This window comes from Hemiscyllium ocellatum, chromosome 15, assembly GCF_020745735.1.
Source record: "Hemiscyllium ocellatum isolate sHemOce1 chromosome 15, sHemOce1.pat.X.cur, whole genome shotgun sequence".
NCBI classification, from domain to species: domain Eukaryota; kingdom Metazoa; phylum Chordata; class Chondrichthyes; order Orectolobiformes; family Hemiscylliidae; genus Hemiscyllium; species Hemiscyllium ocellatum.
This window is the reverse complement of record NC_083415.1, coordinates 68662596-68676324: the sequence shown is the minus strand read 5'-3', so window position 1 is coordinate 68676324 and position 13729 is coordinate 68662596. Positions and strand designations below refer to the sequence as shown.

Genomic DNA, 13729 nt, shown 5'->3' with positions numbered 1-13729 from the left:
AGGGATGAACTCAGATTTCTCCAGCTTCCTCATTTCCCCTCCCCTCACCTTGTCTCAGTCAAATCCCTCGAACTCAGCACCGCCTTCCTAACCTGCAATCTTCTTCCTGACCTCTCCGCCCCCACCTTGACCTCCTTCCACCTTTCGCATCTCTAACGCTCCTCCCCCATGTCCCTCCTCCCTACCTTTTATCAGCCTGCTGGACACACTCTCCTCATTCCTGAAGAAGGGCTTATGCCTGAAACGTTGAATCTCCTGTTCCTTGGATGCTGCCTGACCTGCTGCGCTTTTCCAGCAACACATTTTCAGCTTTGATCTCCAGCACCTGCAGTCCTCACTTTCTCCCCTTATAACAGAAGACAATATGCCAATTGCCTTCTGACTTACTCTTTGTTAAAATCATAGAATTTTACAGGATGGAAGAAGGCCATTTGACCATTGTGTCAGAAGTGCAACACAGCCTAGTCCCACTCCTCAGTCCTATCTCTGTAGTCATCTAAAATACAATCAAGCAAGAATCCCTTCTGCAAATACAGCTAAGTTCCTCCGGCTGCAAATATTTGAAAGTGATTTTAAAAGTTCTGCTTTTCTATTCTTTTGGACAGAATAACTTCCCACTTTTGTACGTGTTATCCCACTGTGCCTTCACTCCACACTGCCCATCCTCCACAAGGCTCCCTAAACAACCTCACACTGTGACCTCACTCCGAGACACTGACCCCCCCCCGGACACTGACCCTCACACCCCCCGGACACTGGCCCTCTCACCCCCCAGACACTGACCCCCCCCCCAGACACTGGCCCTCTCACCCCCCAGACACTGACCCCCCCCCCCCCAGACACTGGCCCTCTCACCCCCCAGACACTGACCCCCCCCCAGACACTGACCCTCTCACCCCCCAGACACTGACCCCCCCCCCCCGGACACTGACCCTCTCACCCCCCGGACACTGACCCCCTGGACACTGACCCTAACACCCCCCAGACACTGACACCCCCCAGACTCTGACCCCCCCGGACACTGACCTAACCTAATACCCCCAGACACTGACCCTCTCACCCCCCAGACACTGACCCCCTGGACACTGACCCTAACACCCACCAGACACTGACACCCCCCGGACACTGACCCCCCCCGGACACTGACCTAATACCCCCAGACACTGACCCTCTCACCCCCCAGACACTGACCCCCCCCCGGACACTGACCCTCTCACCCCCCGGACACTGACCCTCTCACCCCCCGGACACTGACCCCCCCCCCGGACACTGACCCTCACCCCCCCCGGACACTGACCCTCTCACCCCCCAGACACTGACCCCCCTGGACACTGACCCCCACCCCCCCCCCGGACACTGACTTAACACCCCCCCGGACACTGACCCCGCCCCGGACACTGACCCACCCCCCAGACACTGACGCCCCTGGACACTGACCCTCACCCCCCACGGACACTGACACTCTTCCCCCCACCCCCACCCCCGCAGGGACACTGACCCTCTCACCTGGCTCCATCCCCGGGGGGTGGGGGGTGGACGCGGGTCCGGGTCCGGATTAAAATCCGCCACAAAAAATAAACCTCAGACAAAACGTCACAAGGTCCCGGCGCCTGAGCTCAACATCAGCCTGGACCCCCCCCCCCGGGACCCCCCCCCGGGACCCCCACCCCCGGGACCCCCCACCCCCTGGGACCCCCCCCGGACCCCCACCCCCGGGACCCCCACCCCCTGGGACCCCCCCCGGACCCCCACCCCCAGGGACACCCACCCCCAGGGACCCCCACCCCCATGGACCCTCACCCCCAGGACCCCCACCCCCGGGGACCCACACCATCATGGACCCTCACCCCCAGGACCCCCACCCCCAGGGACCCCCACCCCCAGGACCCCCACCCACAGGGACCCCCACCCACAGCATCCCCAACCCCAGGATCCCCACCCCCAGGGGCCCTACCACTGGGACACCCCCACCCCCTGGACCCCAAACCCCGGGGACCCCACCCCCAGGACTCCCACCCCCAGGACCCCCACCCCAGGACCTCCACCCCAAGGGACCCCTAACCCCAGGGACCCCCACCCCCAGGGATCCCAACCCAGGGACCCCCACCACCATGGACACCCACCTACCCCCACCCCCAGAGACCTCCACCCCCGGGCACCCCCACCTCCTTGGGAACCGACCACTGGGACCCCCCAAGACAACCCCTCCACCGGGGACCCCCAGGAGTCTGACCCCCAGGGACCTCGACCCCTGGGGACCCCCACCCCCAGGGACCCCACCCCCAGGGACCCCACCCCCGGAAGACCCCCACCCCGGGGACACCCCCACCCCCGGGGACCCCACCCCAGGGACTTCACCCCTGGGGACCCCATCCCCGGGTACCCTCATCCCCAGGGGTCCCACACCAGGGACCCCGCCCCGGGGGACCCCCACCCCCAAGACTCCCCCAGGGGACCCCACCTCCAGGGGTTCCACCCCTAGGGACCCCACCCCAGGGACACCCCACCCCCGGGGACCCCCAGGGGTCCCACCCCTGGAACACCCCCGCCCCCAGGGACCCCCACCCCCTTGGGTCCCACCCCAAGGGACCCCACTCCCGGGACACCCCCAACCCCGGGGACTGCCAGGTCCCACCCCCATGGACCTCCACCCCCAGGGACACCCGGGGACACCCGGGAACCCCCAGGGACAGCACCCCCGGGGACACTGACACCCCCACCCCCGGGGCCCCCCCCCCCCAGAGACCTCCCCCACAGGACACCACCACCCCGGGGATCTCCACCCCCAGGGACCCCCAAAACCCAGGGACCCGCAGGACCCCCACCCCCAGGGTCCCCACTCCTGGGACACCACTACCCCCATGGACTCCCAACCCCAGGGACCTCCAACCCCAGGGACCCCTCCCAGGACCCCCACCCCCAGGGACCTCCACCCCCGGGGACCCCCACCCCCACAGACCCCACACCCAGGACCCCCACCCCTGGGACACCCCCACCCCTGGGGACCCCCATCCCCGGGACAACCCCACCCAAGGGCCCCCACCCCTGGGACACCCCACCCCAGGGACCTTCCCCATTTCCCTCCCCGATGAGGGCTGGGGGGAATGTGGAGTGGACAGGACCTGCACCTTTTAGGGATTTTGGTGATTGTCACCTTCAGGGACACCCTCATGTCAAGGTGAACATCTGTGCAGCCAATTCAATCAACCAATCAAAGTTTACAATCAATTGTTCTATGTCTGCCAAAGTGTGGAGGTGATTTGGACAGGAGTAAACGTGTAAAAAATGAGGTCTGCAGATGCTGGAGATCACAGCTGCAAATGTGTTGCTGGTCAAAGCACAGCAGGTTAGGCAGCATCTCAGGAATAGAGAATTCGACGTTTCGAGCATAAGCCCTTCATCAGGAATAAGAGAGAGAGAGCCAAGCAGGCTGAGATAAAAGGTAGGGAGGAGGGACTAGGGGGAGGGGCGATGGAGGTGGGATAGGTGGAAGGAGGTCAAGGTGAGGGTGATAGGCCGGAGTGGGGTGGGGGCGGAGAGGTCAGGAAGAGGATTGCAGGTTAGGAGGGCGGTGCTGAGTTGAGGGAACCGACTGAGACAAGGTGGGGGGAGGGGAAATGAGGAAGCTGGAGAAATCTGAATTCATACCTTGTGGTTGGAGGGTTCCCAGGCGGAAGATGAGGCGCTCCTCCTCCAGCCGTCGTGTAGTTGTGTTCTGCCGGTGGAGGAGTCCAAGGACCTGCATGTCCTCGGTGGAGTGGGAGGGGGAGTTAAAGTGTTGAGCCACGGGGTGGTTGGGTTGGTTGGTTCGGGCGGCCCAGAGGTGTTCTCTGAAGCGTTCCGCAAGTAAGCGGCCTGTCTCACCAATATAGAGGAGGCCACATCGGGTGCAGCGGATGCAATAGATGATGTGTGTGGAGGTACAGGTGAACTTGTGGCGGATATGGAAGGATCCCTTGGGGCCTTGGAGGGAAGTGAGTGTGGAGGTGTGGGCGCAAGTTTTACATTTCCTGCGGTTGCAGGGGAAGGTGCCGGGGGTGGAGGTTGGGTTGGTGGGGGGTGTGGATCTGACAAGGGAGTCACGAAGGGAGTGGTCCTTGCGGAACGCTGATAGGGGAGGGGAGGGAAATATATCCTTGGTGGTGGGGTCCGTTTGGAGGTGGCGGAAATGGCGGCGGATAATACGTTGTATGCGCAGGTTGGTGGGGTGGTAGGTGAGAACCAGTGGGGTTCTGTCTTGGTGGCGGTTGGAGGAGCGGGGCTCAAGGGCGGAGGAGCGGGAAGTGGAGGAGATGCGGTGGAGGGCATCGTCGATCACGTCTGGGGGGAATCTGCGGTCCTTGAAGAAGGAGGCCATCTGGGTTGTGCGGTGTTGGAATTGGTCCTCCTGGGAGCAGATGCGGCGGAGACGAAGGAATTGGGAATATGGGATGGCGTTTTTACAGGGGGCAGGGTGGGAGGAGGTGTAGTCCAGGTAGCTGTGGGAGTCAGTCGGTTGACCTTTCCATTTCTATCTCGGGCTAGACCTTTCCATTTCTATCTCGGGTTCACCTGGACTGTCTCAGACTCCTCCCTCCCCTTCCTAGACCTTTCCATTTCTATCTCGGGCGACCGACTCAACACAGACATCTATTATATTCACCTGGACTGTCTCAGACTCCTCCCTCCCCTTCCTAGACCTTTCCATTTCTATCTCGGGCGACCGACTCAACACAGACATCTATTATATTCACCTGGACTGTCTCAGACTCCTCCCTCCCCTTCCTAGACCTTTCCATTTCTATCTCGGGCGACCGACTCAACACAGACATCTATTATAAACCGACTGACTCCCACAGCTACCTGGACTACACCTCCTCCCACCCTGCCCCCTGTAAAAACGCCATCCCATATTCCCAATTCCTTCGTCTCCGCCGCATCTGCTCCCAGGAGGACCAATTCCAACACCGCACAACCCAGATGGCCTCCTTCTTCAAGGACCGCAGATTCCCCCCAGACGTGATCGACGATGCCCTCCACCGCATCTCCTCCACTTCCCGCTCCTCCGCCCTTGAGCCCCGCTCCTCCAACCGCCACCAAGACAGAACCCCACTGGTTCTCACCTACCACCCCACCAACCTGCGCATACAACGTATTATCCGCCGCCATTTCCGCCACCTCCAAACGGACCCCACCACCAAGGATATATTTCCCTCCCCTCCCCTATCAGCGTTCCGCAAGGACCACTCCCTTCGTGACTCCCTTGTCAGATCCACACCCCCCACCAACCCAACCTCCACCCCCGGCACCTTCCCCTGCAACCGCAGGAAATGTAAAACTTGCGCCCACACCTCCACACTCACTTCCCTCCAAGGCCCCAAGGGATCCTTCCATATCCGCCACAAGTTCACCTGTACCTCCACACACATCATCTATTGCATCCGCTGCACCCGATGTGGCCTCCTCTATATTGGTGAGACAGGCCGCTTACTTGCGGAACGCTTCAGAGAACACCTCTGGGCCGCCCGAACCAACCAACCCAATCACCCCGTGGCTCAACACTTTAACTCCCCCTCCCACTCCACCGAGGACATGCAGGTCCTTGGACTCCTCCACCGGCAGAACACAACTACACGACGGCTGGAGGAGGAGCGCCTCATCTTCCGCCTGGGAACCCTCCAACCACAAGGTATGAATTCAGATTTCTCCAGCTTCCTCATTTCCCCTCCCCCCACCTTGTCTCAGTCGGTTCCCTCAACTCAGCACCGCCCTCCTAACCTGCAATCCTCTTCCTGACCTCTCCGCCCCCACCCCACTCCGGCCTATCACCCTCACCTTGACCTCCTTCCACCTATCCCACCTCCATCGCCCCTCCCCCTAGTCCCTCCTCCCTACCTTTTATCTCAGCCGGCTTGGCTCTCTCTCTCTTATTCCTGATGAAGGGCTTATGCTCGAAACGTCGAATTCTCTATTCCTGAGATGCTGCCTAACCTGCTGTGCTTTGACCAGCAACACATTTGCAACAGGAGTAAACGTGCCTGGGTCTAACTAGATTATTAATTTAACATTCCACAAGACCTGTTCTGGTGAATAAATTGACAATGTGCCACATCATAAGTCATTGTGGAATATAAAACCTGATGGTGTATGTTATGGACACAAGATTGGCTGCTAATAGGAAGCAGAATAAATGTAAATGTGTCATTTGCTGGTTGGCAACAGAGACAGTGTATGACATCAATACAATGGGCAGTGCCAATGTAACAGGTGTATTAACTCTTCAGAACCAATATCTTAAACAACACAGCCCCATTAGAAGTCATCAACAAATCTTTTCACCCCACCACTTTCCTGATTCTTTGTAGCAATATTCATTTTATTTATTTCTTCATTCCTCTTTTGCATGTCTTCCTTCTCACAATTTTCATTTGGTAAACATGGTCAGTTTTACCCCTTCTGAGAAGCCTTCCTCCTCTCGGGGTGAACCACAAGCTTTTTTTTGTGTAAGTCTGCCATTGTTTGTCAACTGTCTTTGCCACTAAGCTGTTTCTCCAGCCCACTCCAGCTGGCTCTGCTCTTATTCCTTTGTAATTACCCTTATTTAAGTTTAGCACAGCTGTTTCCAACTCAAGTTTCTCATTCTCAAACTGAATCCTAAATTCTACCATGTTATAATCACTGTTTCTTTAGGGATCTTTTTGTACAGAGATCATTTATTAAGTATACCTCATTACACATCACCAGATCTAAAATACCCCGATTCCTGCTTGGATCCATATCATATTGTTTTAGAAAACTGTCCTAAGTACACTCTAGGAATCTTTCTTTGTAGCTTTCTCTGTCAATCTGACATGTAGCTTACAGCCACCCATGATTAATATAATGCTTTTATTACATGCCCTAATCACCTCCTAATTTACTTCCATCCAACTGAGTAGTTACTGTTAGGGAGCCAATTGACAACTCATACCAAGGTCTTATTTCCTTTTCTATTTATTACTGCCACACAAAAGGATACTATCTCTTGCCACCTAAGATAACTTCTTACTATCATACTTACCCATCCTAAACTCAACAAGCTACCCCACTGACCTTTCCTTTCTGCCTGTGCTTTTGCATACCTCTGAATATTTAGTTCCTTGCTTCCATCTCCTTGTAACTATATCTCCATAATGTTTATAAGATCATATCTATCGTCCTCCATTTGTGTTGTTAGTCCACAAGAACAAGGTGGGTCTATCATTGATACACATTGATAACGGAGACATGTTACTGAAGCTTGTCCTCATCAGAGACAAATACAAGAATGCCAAATTTCAAACAATCATAGCAACTTAACCAAAGGAGAAAAGGGTGCTGATTGGATGGGAACTCTCCTGCTCCAGTTTCCAGGATGTCCACAAATTGATTTCCTTAAGGATTCACAGATTCCTCTTAAAGTAACTGGGGTGGTCTCTTCACAGCAACTGACCAGGTCAATGATGAAAAACATAGGAGAGTCAGCAAGAGATTGACAGAAAGGAGGTTACGAAAGTCAAGAGCAAAAAACAATCTTCTTTCCTACCAAGTATTCAACAGTAAGGTGAGATTCCCATTAGTGAGCAGCGAGATGAGATTTTCACTTACTTGAGATGAGCATCTCCTCCAAACACAACACAAACTTTGCTCCCCAACAAAATAGAACTTACTATCACCCTGACATGGCATAGTCTTCCCTAAACCCCATCGAAAACAACTGCAATTAAAATGTCACCCTAGAAGTATAATGTTGAATACTAACAGGTTACAAAAGCCTGATTCCAATGTATGAAAGCATTGTACTCATGACTGGCAGTTGGCACTCCGTTTTATTGTTGGATGATCAATCTGATAGTTCTGCTGACCCCAACTTTATGTTTAATTCAGGAGTGAAGCAATAACCTCTCTCAGTTGAGATGTTCAGCAAAGGGCAGAAGCATGTTTTTGAGGGGTCATGAAAGCAATTGTTGTTTGTCACTGTCACTCTGACTCCTTTATCCCTTTAAGTGCTTCATTATTCTTCCAATTTCACACCTCATATCATTTGCATTATCTACTCCTTTATCCTATAAATATCTTGTGTTCTATTTCATTTCTCAATCTTTTTCTCTGAGACCGATTAACTGTTTCTGACCTTCCTCCATTACAGTCCCTCAGTGTTTAACTCTGACTAATTTCTCAACAACACCTCCACACTGTAAAGTAGCCCATAAAATAGAATTATTGGGGCTAGAAGTATCTGTCATCCCAAGCATGAACCTTGCAAAAAAACTGAAGAGCATATCACTTTCCTAAAGTCAATTGTGGGAAAGTGTGCTCACGGACACACCCAGCTGTTGGAATGGACTAGGCTGAAACGTCAGGTGCTTCACTGACTGTCCTGGTGACCCCTCACTCCGAGTCTACCCGGATACTCACAGCAACCCTACCTTGAATGTGTGTGCTTTGCCCTTGGTCCAGAGATACCAAGCCCTCTGTACTGCTGTCTTGCTGTGCCATTTAGCACAGACACAAAGGCAGGAAGACCATTGTGGTTGTCAGCAGCCCTCAGTTAAATCAAGGAATTCAGCCTTTACTCAGCGGTCCTGCAGCCCTCAGTGCAGTCAGGGCCAGGATCCCGTCCACCTCAGTAACCAGACTCATACTGGAAGCAGCTGTCCTTCACTTATTGGTTAGAAGGGTTCAAATATGTAACTGGCACAGAATAAGCAACAGCTCCTGGAAGGGCTTTTTCTTGGTGGAGTCCAGAACTAGACGACATAGGTTTAAGGTGAGAGGGGAAAGATTTAAAAGGGACCAAAGGGTTGCAGAGGTTGTGCACATATGGAATGAGTTGCCAGAGGAAGTGGTGGAGGCTAGTACAATTACAGCACTGAAAATTCTTACATCTGTGGTCAGCAAAGTTTTGGAAAGAATTCTGAGAGATAAGATGTATAACTATTCGGCAAAGCATAGTGTGATTAAAGGCAGTCAGCATGGCTCTGTGAGGGGCAGGTCATGCCTCACAAATCTTATTGAGTTTTTTGAGGATGTGACAAGACAGGTTGACGAAGATCGAGCAGTGGATGTAGTGTATATGGACTTCAGCAAGGCATTTGATAAGGTTCCCCATGGTAGGCTCATTTTTAAAGTCAGGAAGTATGGGATACAGGGAGATTTGGCTATCTGGATTCAGAATTGGCTGGCTGACAGAAGGTAGAGAGTGGTTGCAGATGAAAAGTATTCTGTCTGCAGGTCAGTGTTGAGTGAGGTCCTTCAAGGCTCTGTTCTTGGACCTCTGCTCTTTGTAAGTGACTTGAATGAGGAGGTTGAGGGGTGGGTTTATAAATTTGCAGATGACACAAAGGTTGGAGTAGTGTCGATAGAATAGAGGGCTACTGCAGGCTACAGCGCAACACAGACAGGATGCAGAGCTGGGCTGAGAAACCTGGATAAATGCAAAGTGATACATTTTGGAAGGTTGAACCCGAATGTTGAATATCGGATTAAAGACAGGATTCTTGGCAGTGTGGAGGAACAGAGGGATCTGGGTATGCAAGTGCATAGATCCCTCAAAGTTGCCACCCAAGTGGATAGGATTGTTAAGAAAGCATTTGGTGTTTTGGCTTTTATTAAAAGGAGGATCCAGTTCAAGAGTTGCGGGGTTTTGCTGCAGCTCTACAAGTCCCTGGTGAGACCACACTTGGAATATCGTGTCCAGTTCTGGTTGCCCTACTGTAGGAAAGATACAGAGGCTTTGGAGAGGGTGCAAAGAAGGTTTACCAGGATGCTGCCTGGACTGGAGGGCTTGCCTTATGAAGAAAGGTTGAATAATCTTGGACTTTTCTCTCTGGAGAAAAGGAGGAAGAGAAGAGACCTGATCAAGGTATACAAAATAATGAGGGACATGGATAGAGTCAATAGCCAGAGACTTTTCCCCAGTTGTGGTTCTGCTCGCCGAGCTGGAAGTTTTTGCTGCAAACGTTTCGTTCCCTGGCTAGGGAACATCATCAGTGCTGTTGGAGCCTCGTGTGAAGCGCTGCTCCAACAGCACTGATGATGTTCCCTAGGCAGCGAACGAAACGTTTGCAGCAAGAACTTCCAGCTTGGCGAGCAGAACCACAACAACGGATACCCGAGCTACAAATCTTCAATCAGATTTTAATTACTTTTCCCTAGGGCAGGATTGACTGGTACGAGGGGTTATAGTTTTAAGATATTAGGAGAAAGGTGTAGAGGAGACGTCAGAGGTAGGTTCTTTACGCAGAGAGTTGTGAATGCATGGAATGTGTTGCCAACGGTGGTGGTGGAAGCAGAGTCATGAGGGACATTTAAGCCACTGCTGGACATGAACATGGATAGCAGTGAGTTGAGGGGTGTGTAGGTTAAGTTATTATATTTTACATTCGGATTAAACCTCAACACAACATCGTGGGCCAAAGGGCCTGTTCTACTCTGTACTTTTCTATGTTCTATGTTCTAAAAGGCGTCTGGATGGATATGTGAATAGGAAGGGTTTAGAGAACATGGCTGCAAATGTGTTGCTGGTCAAAGCACAGCAGGTTAGGCAGCATCTCAGGAATAGAGAATTCGACGTTTCGAGCATGAGCCCTTCATCAGGAATAAGAGAGAGAGAGCCAAGCAGGCTGAGATAAAAGGTAGGGAGGAGGGACTAGGGGGAGGGGCGATGGAGGTGGGATAGGTGGAAGGAGGTCAAGGCGAGGGTGATAGGCCGGAGTGGGGTGGGGGCGGAGAGGTCAGGAAGAGGATTGCAGGTTAGGAGGGCGGTGCTGAGTTGAGGGAACCGACTGAGACAAGGTGGGGGGAGGGGAAATGAGGAAGCATTTGCAGCTGTGATCTCCAGCATCTGCAGACCTCATTTTTTACTCTTTAGAGAACATGGACCAAATGCTGGCAAGTGGGACTAGATTTGTTTGGGATATCTGGCCAGCATGGATGGGTTGAACTGAAAGGTCTGTATTTGTGCTGTAAAGCTCTATGACTCTATCCTCTAAGTGCTCCAAGCTGGAGGGATCCTCATTGGCCAGTCCCTTCTTCAGATGGAAGCTGTACCAGGAAGGATGGATGCTGGCCAAGTGCAGAGTTCCTGAGGCTTCAACCTGACAACTCCTAAGCTCAGCTGCAAATGTGTTGCTGGTTAAAGCACAGCAGGTCAGGCAGCATCCAAGGAATAGGAAATTCGACGTTTCGGGCATAAGCCCTTCATCAGGAATGAGGAGAGTGTGCCAAGCAGGCTAAGATAAAAGGTAGGGAGGAGGGGCTTGGGGGAGGGGCGATGGAGATGCGATAGGTGGAAGGAGGTCAAGGTAAGGGTGTTAGGCCGGAGTGGGGTGGGGGCGGAGAGGTCAGTAAGGAGATTGCAGGTTAGGAGGGCGGTACTGAGTTGAGGGAACCGACTGAGACAAGGTGGGGGGGGAGAGGAAATGAGGAAACTGGAGAAATCTGAGTTCATTCCTTGTGGTTGGAGGGTTCCCAGACGGAAGATGAGGCGCTCTTCCTCCAGCCGTCGTGTTGTTATGTTTTGCCGGTAGAGGAGTCCAAGGACCTGCATGTCCTCGGTGGAGTGGGAGGGAGAGTTCAAGTGTTGAGCCACGGGGTGGTTGGGTTGGTTGGTCCGGGCGTCCCAGGGGTGTTCTCTGAAGCGTTCCGCAAGTAAGCGGCCCGTCTCCCCAATATAGAGGAGGCCACATCGGGTGCAGCGGATGCAATAGATGATGTGTGTGGAGGTGCAGGTGAACTTGTGGCGGATATGGAAGGATCCCTTGGGGCCTTGGAGGGAAGTGAGGGAGGAGGTGTGGGCGCAAGTTTTACATTTCCTGCGGTTGCAGGGGAAGGTGCCGGGATTGGAGGTTGGGTTGGTGGGGGGTGTGGACCTGACGAGGGAGTCACGAAGGGACTGGTCTTTGCGGAACGCTGATAGGGGAGGGGAGGGAAATATATCCCTGGTGGTGGGTGCTGGGAGTGGAGGTTGGGTTGGTGGGGGGTGTGGACCTGACGTTGGGTCGGTGGGGCTCACTTTCTGCCAGTTACCCATTCACCCACTGTACTCATGTGGTCATGGGGTAGACACCTTTCCTGTCTTTAATGGCTCATTCCTAAATGCAGCTTCTTAATAACATTCTTAAACTACTTCAACATTACTTTGAATACTTGACTGTCCAACTTGATATCTGTGGCTTACGGATATAAAAATCTCGCATTTTTTTAATGCTCCTTCTATGATGGAGTCCTGATCTGCCCAGGCTCTAATTGACAATCTGATGCTTTCTATAATGTTGTCAGCCTTTCCTGAGTTACCTACACCACCCTGAGGGAGACAGTCTCTCCTGAAGACCTTCTTGCAAGAGCTGAAAATGTGTTGCTGGAAAAGCGCAGCAGGTCAGGCAGCATCCAAGCAGCAGGAGAATCGACATTTCGGGCATGAGCCCTTCATTTGATGTTTAGGGCATAAGCCCTTCTTCAGGAATGAAGGGCTCATGCCCGAAATGTCGATTCTCCTGCTCCTTGGATGCTGCCTGACCTGCTGCGCTTTTCCAGCAACACATTTTCAGCTCTGATCTCCAGCATCTGCAGTCTTCACTTACTCCTCGAAGACTTTCCTGCAAGAGTCAGACTGAGGGCAACATCATCCAAGACCGGCATCTGAAGCATGAAAGATGGAACAATAAAAAACAGGAATAGATCTGCTTGGAAAGGGATAGACTTGAAGAACCAGGCCACAAAAAAAAAGCAACTAAAGGCCACATTGGCTGGCAGTCTGATTCAGTTAGATCCTCAATTTTGGAGGCTAGTTGGAGGAAACAGGAGCTGACCTTATATTGCTCCAGGAAATATGTTACTAAACTTGAAAGGGTGCAGAAAAGGTTTTCAAAGATGTTGCCAGGGTTGGAGGATTTGAGCTACAAGGAGAGGCTGAATAGGCTGGGGCTGTTTTCTCTGGAGCATTGGGGGCTGAGGGGTGATCTGATAGAGGCTTACAAAATCATGAGAGACATGGAAAAGGGTGAATAGCCAAGGTCTTTTTCCTAGGGTAGGAAAGTCTAAAACAAGAGGGCATAGATTTAAAAGGGACCTAAGGTGCAACTTTTTCACACAGAGGATGGTGTGTGTATGGAATGTGCCGCCAGAGGAAGTGATGGAGACTTGTACAATTGCAGCATTTAAAAGGCATCTGCATGGGTATATGAATAGGAAGGGTTTAGAGGGATATGGGCCAAATGCAGGCAAATGGGACTAGATTAATCTGTGACGGGTGGACAGAGGGGTCCATTTCTGTGCTGCTTAACTGTATGATTTTATGATTCTATAACTTCCACTGCTGGCCTTTGAGCTGAAGATTACATTTGATCTTTCTCACACCAAATGTTGCTGTATGTCTGCATCTTTTTCTCTGTTTATTAATTAGCTGCACCGAAGGGCTGGCAGGGGATGACGCGGGAAGGAGCTCCCTATTTGTCATAATCTGTCCTCCACCACTAGATGGCAGAGTGGTCCTTGGCAAGAACCTTGTGGTTGGGAGTAGACACACGATGGAATTTCCCGAAGGGTCTCAGGGATCAGCTCCGGGAAACAGTTATACAATGCCACAGCGTAGAGTGACTGTCACTTCATCACCTTCAGAGTGTAGTGAATACAGGCAGCCCTCAGGAGATCATTGGCCAAGAAGTGTATTTTGAAGAGTCTCAGGTTAAACACTGACTGAACAAAGATTTTTCCTTCATCAGACAGAGCT

General features: G+C 52.6%; 1 pseudogene; it reads right to left on the bottom strand.

Moving 5' to 3' along the window:
- Nucleotides 1–1950: 1950 nt before the first annotated feature.
- The window catches only part of LOC132822858 (elastin-like), a 66493-nt pseudogene continuing 54714 nt past the window's right edge, over nt 1951–13729 (bottom strand).